A 9,129-nucleotide genomic window follows, 5' to 3' on the forward strand; every position below is an offset into this window, starting at 1 on the left:
GCAGGTGAAGGTCATACTTTATCAGGCTTTTAAACTGTTAAAACTGTGATGATTTTATTGCTGCAAATTACCGTATTTTTCGCTCTATAATACGCACCCAACCATAGGACGCACCCAGTTTTAGAGGAGGAGAACAAGAAAAAAAATATTCTCTCCCTCCCTGCGCATCGCCTCTCCAGCAAAGCAGGAGGAGAAATGGAAAGGGCTCCATTTCTCCTGCCGCTTCGCTGAAGGAGCCCCTTCCATTTCTCCTCCCGCTTTGCGCAGCCCCTTCAGCGAAGGACCTAAGCGTGGCTATCCCGCTGCGATCAAGAGGCTTTGCGTGGCTATCCCTGAAGCCAGGAGAGCAAGAGGGATCGGTGCGCACCGATCCCTCTTGCTCTCCTGGCTTCAGCAATAGCTGTGCAGCCTGCATTTGCTCCATAAGACACACACACATTTCCCCTTACTTTTTAGGAGGAGAAAAGTGCGTCTTATAGAGAGAGAAATACGGTGGTAGTAGCAGTGGTAGTACCCTGCCCATCTGACTGGGTTGGCCCAGCCACTCTGGGTGGCTTTCAACAAATATAAAAGCATCTATCTATCTATCTATCTATCTATCTATCTATCTATCTATCTATCATCTATCTATCATCTATCTATCTATCTATATCTATCATCTATCTATCTATCATCTATATCTATCTATCTATCTATCTATCTATCTATCTATCTATCTATCTATCTATCTATCTATCATCATCTATCTATCTATCATCTATCTATCTATCTATCTATCTGTCTGTCTGTCTGTCTATCATCTATCTATCTAATCTCTATTTTTTATCTTTCTGGCCGCATAAATGTGGAAGGGTGGCATAGATTTTTAAAAAGATACTAACAGGGCTGACCTATGGCAGAGCTACTAAAGCACAGGGAAAATGGTGTGTGCAGGGAGCAGTTTGCCATTTTATGATTCACTTCTATCAAATCGATCTTGCGACTTGTTTTTCTGAGAGCTAACATTTCAAATTTCCTGTGGAGAGAAATACAGCGTGACGTGAGGTGGCGTGACACCACCGAGTCATCTGGTTAAAACCGTTGCACTGAATCATAGCCGGCTCGTCATTCTCAGGAGCAAGTTAATTAACTAGCATCAAATCAGGATATTACACTGAATCTAATAAAATATACTCCTAGGATATGTATCTTATGTGTGTGTGAAAGTGTACTGAATGTATTTCCTGCTAAGGGGAGATGAACAATATCTTATGTTTGAGGTAAATATTTTAACCTCACAGCTTTTGTGCTTGGAAATTGACTTATTATATAATGGTAACTATTGGAGCATTTTATTAGAGGTGAGCCTCTTCCTACTTTAATGGTTAACAAACTCTTTCCAGGCTTAATTCAAGATTATGGGGGTTGTTTTTTTACAGCACGATCCTGTCCACGTTTTCTCTGAAATTGTACCTAAATGGCAGAATTACTCCTTAGTCAGGGTGCTTCGGATCATGACCCTAAGTAATCTGGGACCAAATATATATAGTTATATCCCGCTTGGACTACTGCAATGCGCTCTACGTTGGGCTACCCTTGAAGGTCACCTGGAAACTGCAATTAATCCAGAATGCGGCAGCTAGACTGGTGACTGGGAGCAGCCACTGCGACCACATAACACCAGTCCTGAGAGATCTGCATTGGCTCCTAGTACATTTCCGAGCACAATTCAAAGTGTTAGTGCTGACCTTTAAAGCCCTAAACAGCCTTGGCCCAGTATACCTGAAGGAGCGTCTCCACCCCCATCATTCAGGCCGGACACTGAGATCCAGTGCCGAGGGCCTTCTGGCGGTTCCCTCATTGCGAGAAGTGAGGTTACAGGGAACCAGGCATAGGGCCTTCTCGGTAGTGGCGCCCACCCTGTGGAATGCCCTTCGATCAGATGTCAAGGAAATAAGCAGCTATCTAATTTTTAAAAGACATCTGAAAGGCAGCCCTGTTCAGAGACGTTTTTAATATTTAATGGTGTATTGTTTTTAACACTCGATTGGGAGCCACCCAGAGTGGCTGGGTGAACTCAGCCAGATGGGCAGGGCATAAATAAATAAATAATTATATAAGCCTGCCTGTCCAACCATTGAAGATTAGTGTCTTGTCTCCCTGCCGCCTGCAATGTGGCAAGTGTGTATGAAAGACAGGGCCAGCCCTACATTTAGGTAGAGTGAGGCACCTGCCTCAGGCAGCAGATGCCAGGGGAGGTAGCAGTATCCTCACCATTTCTCCCGTATAGCTCAGCAGTAGAGCACCTGCTTCACAGAATCATAGAATTACAAGGGTCACCTAATCCAACCCCTTACAATGCAGGAATCTCAACTAAAGTATCCATGAGAGATGGCCATCCAACCTCTGCTTAAAATCCTCCAAGGAAGGAAAGTCCACAACCTGCTGAGGGAGTCCATTCCACCCTCAAAAAAGCTCTCGCCATCGAAAAGTTCTTCCTGATGTTTAGTCAGAATCTCCTTTTTTTGGTAACTTGAACCCACTGGTTTGAGCTTGCTCACTCTTCCATGTGACAGCTCTTAAGATACTTGAAGATGGCTATCATATCTCCTCTTATGCAGGCTAAACATACCCAGCTCCTTCAACCGTTCCTCATAAGGATTGGTTTTCCAGACCCTTGATCATATTGGTTGCCCTCCTCTGCACACAGGAGAAGGCAGAGGGTCCCATATTCAATTTCCAGGTCTGGCTGGGAATTTCCCCTGTCTGAAATTATCAAGAGCCGCAGCCAATCAGTGTTGACAATACTGAGTTAGGAGGTCCAATGGTCTGACTTGGTAGAATACAGCTTCCTAAGTTCCTATCAGGTGTAAGGAATATTGTACCAGCAGACTTTTCAATAGCTCATATTCCTTTGCCAGCAAATTGTGTGTATGCATCTCTCTCTCTCTCTCTCTCTCTCTCTCTCTCTCTCTCTCTCTGTGTGTGTGTGTGTGTGTGTGTGTTATGAGAGTTTTATAAGCATCTCTAGATTTGTTTTTGCTTTCTGAAATTTGCTGAAATTTCATTTCAGTTCTGTTTCGGTAGTGGATCAGCAGAAGCGCATGTTTGGCAACATTTCTCTCTCTCCATTTGTCTTTTCCCTGCCGCTACGTTTTTGCCAGTGGCAAAATGTGCGTTCCACACAGGTTCCTTGCTTTATGGCTCTCCTGAAAGAGAGCATGCCATGCCATTGTCAAAGCTTTATGCCTGCTCTGCTCTCCTACGCTAAGTATTAATCATATGATAATTGTCCCACACCTGGCTGGCGTAGAGTCACCTTTCAACGGAATGAATGCCGCCAGTAATCTCTGGTTGCATTCTTGCTTTGATTGAGGCGCTTTCGATGAAGCCAGCTGCCAGCCCTCACATAATCTAAGTACCAATAATGCGAACTTAATTGCTCCATGGCAGGAGTGCCTTTGAATAGATTCAGGTCTGCATAAAATAATGTTGCCATCACTGTGTATATTATGCTGTTCCAAATCTGATCTCATGAACTGGGGCAAGACTGCGGTGATAAGAAATCTTAAGATGTATAAACACAGCAATCCTATGCATGCCTACTAAGTAAATCCTATTTTGTTCAATGGGACTTATTTCTGGATTGGTGGGTGTAGGATTGCACCTTAAATTACCAGTCAGAAAGAGATTTAAGATACAATCCTAAATTAAGGTTACCAGACGTCCCCGTTTCCCGGGGACAGTCCCCGGATTTACACATCAGTCCCCATACAAAATCCACTGAAGTTGAAAAGTATCCCTGGATTCATTGAAAAAAATCTGGTAACCTTATCCTAAGTCCACATACCTTGAAGAACGCCCAATTGAATTCAGTAGGACTTACGAGTAAACATGACTGGGATTGCACTGCATAGGTTACAATCCTTTGCATACTTACATGGGCCAAAAACACTCTGAACTCAGTGGCACTTACTTCTAAGTAGACCTCTACAGGATTACTCCACATTGTGGACTATTTCTGCGAGCAGCAAAATCATTAATAGTGGGGCATTTAGCTGAATACTCTTGGGTGAGGAGGTGGAATTTTCCAACAGCTTTTCCTCAGAAAAACCCTCTTTTGAAAAAAATTCAGCTCACTTAACGTTGAATGAAATTCTAATGTTGGTTCACGCTGGCTGATTGAAAGAAGGAGTGGGAGGAGGGGCTGGAAACTGGTAGGAGTAGTGGGGACAAACCCATTGTTTCCTTCAGTGATTTTAAAATAAAATTGAACAGTACTAAAAACTGGATCCTCATTGTGTCCAAAATTCATGGATGAAGAACTTTGGAAAGCCATTTTGCAAAAAATAGTGAGAACAGGATTTTGGGCCTGATCCAACAGAGCTCTTAGGTTCCCACCCCCCTTATATTCTCCAGGGCAGGACTTGAATTTTCCTTCAGAAGCGACTTGACAAAAGTTCTTAGTTCCACCACCCTCAGAAGTACAGCCTGGGAGACAGACGGCTTTCTCTGTGGCACCCCATAAATTGTGGCACTCCCTCCTCACAGATCCACATCTAGCATTTTCACTGCACAGCTTCTGCCATATGCTGAAGACACACCTCTTTACCCTGACCTTTGGCAGTTAGAATATTTTGAGTTTCTTCTGGGGACCCATTAATTTTGCTGAATTTACAATGTTCCGTTTTGGTAGGAACACACTGCACTTGTTTTCGTAACTATGTATTATATCATTGGGACCTTATGGTGAAGGGCCAGCGAGAAAGCTTATAAATAAATAAAAGGGAACACTCTTTTCCAAAAATTTGACAGAAAATATATCCTGATTAATTTTGGCTTAGTCGTATTTGAAAGAAATCAAGGATGTTTCTCTCTTGATATCAGGTCTTGGATGATTTCCCAGAATGCACTGCTAGACAAGGCCACAGAGAAGACAAGCGTCTCATGGGTGTCAGGCTAAGAACATGTGAAGTCCGTTGCGTGAGTCTCCTCACCCGAGAATTGGCAAGCGGCTCTGAAGCACTCTAAAATACAAGGGCTATTATGCTGCTGTCACAGGCTTCAAAGGAGGTCATTTTTGGTGGCGATTTTTAAGCCAGAGGAGCCATCAGTCTTTGGCAGCAAGATCTGTCGGCTGGTGCTTAGCCAAAAGGCTAAGATCATTGACTGCTGTCTCTCACTCAGCTGCTTTAAGTTCCCTTCAGCTTTATAAAGAATGGCAAGCGCATGGTTTCATGTCACAGCAAAGATAAGGATGAGGCATCCTGAGCACACAGGATGGGGGGGGGCAAAAGAAGAGAGATGAGAACGATGCTAATGGAAAGGAAGGCAGCTCAAAGCATAGAAAGCAAGAAGGGCAGGCAACAGCCTTGGCTTCCCAACAGGGCTCACTCTTTCTAGGGTATACTGTCCACAGTGAGCTAGGTCCCAAACCAGACAACACAATAAAGCAGCGTCTTTAACCTCCGCCCCCCCCCCCAGCTCCCAAGTGCTACAGGTTGTTTGGGTACCAACTCCAAAATGGATTCCCATCAAATTGTGTTAAATGTAAGACTAAGTGTCTTGCTGGATCAGACCTGCAGCCTGCTCCCACAGTGGTCACCCAGATGCCTTTAGGAAACTCACAAGCAGGACCTGAATGCTATAGGTCCTGTATACCTGAAGGAGCGTCTCAACCTCCATCGTTCAGCCCGGACACTGAGATCCAGCGCCAAGGGCCTTCTGGCGGTTTCCTCATTGCAAGAAGTGAGATTACAGGTGACCAGACAGAGGGCCTTCTCGGTACAGTGGTACCTCAGGTTAAGTACTTAATTCGTTCCGGAGGTCCGTACTTAACCTGAAACTGTTCTTAACCTGAAGCACCACTTTATCTAATGCGGCCTCCTGCTGCTGTCGCGCCGCCGGAGCACGATTTCTGTTCTCATCCTGAAGCAAAGTTCTTAACCTGATGCACTATTTCTGGGTTAGCGGAGTCTGTAACCTGAAGCGTATATAACCTGAGGTACCACTGTAGTGGCGCCCACCCTGTGGAACACCCTCCGTTCAGATGTGAAGGAAATAAGCAGCTATCCTATCTTTAAAAGACATCTGAAGGCAGCCCTGTTTAGGGAAGTTTTTAATATTTAATGCTGTACTGTTTCTAACATTTGATTGGGAGCCGCCAAGAGTGGCTGGGGAAACTCAGCCAGATGAGTGGGGTATGTATGTATAAATAAATAAATAAATAAATAAATAAATAAATAAATAAATAAATAAAATAATTGGAACCTGCCCTACTACAGTTTCTGGCAACTGGAGTTCAGAATCAAGCTGCGTTGAGCAATGGCAGTAGGCCCTAGCCATTGTGACAAGTAGCCATTGATAGCCTTTTCCATGAATTTGTCTAATCCAAGTGGTTGGCCATCACCGCCTTTAAGGTATGCTTGTTTCTTCGGTTTCTGGTTTTAAGGCATTCATTCCAGGCCAGAGGTTGCCATTTGTGGCACCTTGGATACAATGGCGTCTTTGAGATCTTCCCCCTGGTGCCCACAATGCCAATATCGTCACCATCACTGAAGGCAAAATAAAGGTGGTTGGTTTTCTGCCCCTTCCAGTCCTTGTCTTTAGGCCCATGGCTTCCATAAGGACATCAGAAGAGGCTGTTGGATGAGGCCAATGGCCCATCGGGTCCAGCATCATGTTCTCACGGTTGCTGGTAGGAACCAGATGCCTGTGAGAAACCTGCAAGTGGGAACTGAGCACAAGAGCCCTCTCCACCACAGTCCAGCAACTAGTATTCAGAAGTTTTACTTCTTTCGACTGTGGAGGCAAAGCACAGCATGTTCTTATCCTTTACTAGACTGGAGACTGGGAGTGGCCGCTGAGACCATATTACACCGATCCTGGAAGACCGACATTGGCTCCAAGTATGTTTCCGAGCACAATTCAAAGTGTTGGTGCTGACCTTTAAAGCCCTAAACAGCCTTGGCCCTGTATACCTGAAGGAGCGTCTCCACCCCCATCGTTCAGCCCAGACACTGAGGTCCAGCTCTGAGGGCCTTCTGGCAATTCCCTCACTGCGAGAAGTGAGGTTACAGGGAACCAGGCAGAGGGCCTTCTCAGTATGGCGCCGGCCCTGTGGAACACCCTCCCGTCAGATATCAAGGAAATAAACAACCACCTGACTTTTAGAAGACATCAGAAGGCAGCCCTGTTTAGGGAAGTTTTTAATGTTTGATGTTTTATTGTGTTTTTAATATTCTGTTGGGAACTGCCCAAAGGGGCTAGGGAGACCCATCCAAATGGGCGGGGTATAAATAAATATAATAATAGTAATAATAAAAAACTTATCACAGAGTTTAATTCAATATGAAAAGTAATTTTGCAGAGTACAGTTGTCTGAGAAAACGGTAGGAAAAATTCACCTTCCCCACAATAATTTGCAGTGAAACCCATCTACCCCCCCCCAGCCCCCATTTCACTGTCCTGCATGTAGCATGAAGAGTTTGGAGGAGACCTTTTTTGCTCTTCCATGTATTGTCTTAGTTTTCTTCACATTGACTTATAGCCCCAGAACTCAAAGATTTTTTTGCTCATCCCTTTGTCAGCTTGCCAAAGTGTCTCCTGTTTTGTCCTTCCTGTCTCCTGCTTCACGGGCAAAGAAGTGTAAAGTGAGGCATCTGCTTATTTTTTGAGTAACACAGAAACATTATATTACCTTTATTCCCTGACCTCAGCACACAATAGTTTTCAACTAGTATCATATGACACAGTGCTCTTCAGAGCCATGAGTGCTTGTCGCTGTAATGTTGCATTATCTATCTTTGAGGGAGAGAAATTCCTAATTTCTATGCCGCGAAGGAGCTGGACAAGTTCAAGAGAGGACAAGCTGGGAATAGTCCTACGAAGTTTCTGGCTGAGCTTTGCAAAATGAACAACAACCCTGATGGGTTTTTAATAGCAGGGAAGTTATGATTTCATATTGACACCAGGCACAATGCCTCATTAATAGGCTTTATCACAGTGTCCTGTTGCCATGGTGTCATGGCAGGCTCCATGACAAACGGCCAAGTGGTCCCATCGCCAGTTTATCCTCTTTCACTCTTCATGTTGGTTGCCAGACCAGCAGAATACAAGTATTTTGGGTATTAGTTTGGCAAAAGTTGACTAAAGCACACTGCACAGTGAAAGAAAAGGGATATATCTGCCCATGGTCTGTAATTTATATAAACGTCGCCTGGAAAAGAGGAGGCTGAGAGGAGATATGAGAGCCAACTTGAAAGATCTGAAGGGCTCTCACATGGAAGATGGAGCAAGCACTCCCTGGTCTCTGTTTCAGCCATCTGCTTTATAGTGGTACCTCAGGTTAAGTACTTAATTCGTTCTGGAGGTCTGTTCTTAACCTGAAACTGTTCTTAACCTGAAGCACCACTCTAGCTAATGGGGCCTCCTGCTGCTGCCGCCGCGCCGCTGCTGCACGATTTCTATTCTCATGCTGAAGCAAAGTTCTTAACCTGAGGTAATATTTCTGGGCTAGCGGAGTCTGTAACCTGAAGCGTATGTAACCTGAGGTACCACTGTATTTGCAAGCATGCCTCACTACAATCAGTGGGGCTTGCTCCCATCCATGTAAATGTGTATAGGATCTGTTAAGTACTGAAGTTCTCACCCTGGGCCAGCAGGGGGATACTGTAGATAGTTTTCACTCAGGTCCACGTCAGTTATTTTAGGCGGGAAACCCTGGGTTGTTGTTGCTACAATGTTGACAGCCGGCTGCCTATAAAAGCAGGCCGGCTGAGCTGTTTGCTGTTCAGTTCTGTTCCAGCTTACAAAATAAAGAGCTGCTTTGGAGAAATCGCTGTGTCGTCTGCCATGTCTACCCACTATTCAACAGGATCACAGCTTAAGAGTATATATTCTTGCTTTGTGAATTTAAAACATGCTTGTGTGTCACGTGGGACCTGTTTCTCGATACCTGTATCCTTCTGGTCACGGCCAGACCTGTAGGCAGGGATAGTCTTCAGACTAAACTTCCCTTCTTGGTAACGACATGGTGTAACTCCTCCTCCTGACTGGGATTACTGGGATTCCATCTTGCACAGACCCAAGGATTCCTCTGGGGTGGGACATCAACACCTTTTATCATGTTAACAGCCTCTATCCCAGCTG

The 9,129-nt window shown here is 44.7% G+C and overlaps 1 long non-coding RNA gene across 1 annotated transcript in view; it reads left to right on the forward strand.

Moving 5' to 3' along the window:
• LOC310671210 overlaps positions 1-8,815 on the forward strand; it is a 64,722-nt gene extending 55,907 nt beyond the window's left edge. Inside the window, exon 2 of the long non-coding RNA XR_014507898.1 lies at positions 8,640-8,815. This is a non-coding gene — a long non-coding RNA (uncharacterized lncRNA). The remainder of the gene's footprint in view (positions 1-8,639) is intronic.
• Positions 8,816-9,129: the final 314 nt, after the last annotated feature.

The sequence above is a fragment of the Podarcis tiliguerta genome (assembly GCF_965153285.1).
Source record: "Podarcis tiliguerta genome assembly, chromosome: 2".
In the NCBI taxonomy this organism is placed as follows: Eukaryota; Metazoa; Chordata; class Lepidosauria; order Squamata; family Lacertidae; genus Podarcis; species Podarcis tiliguerta.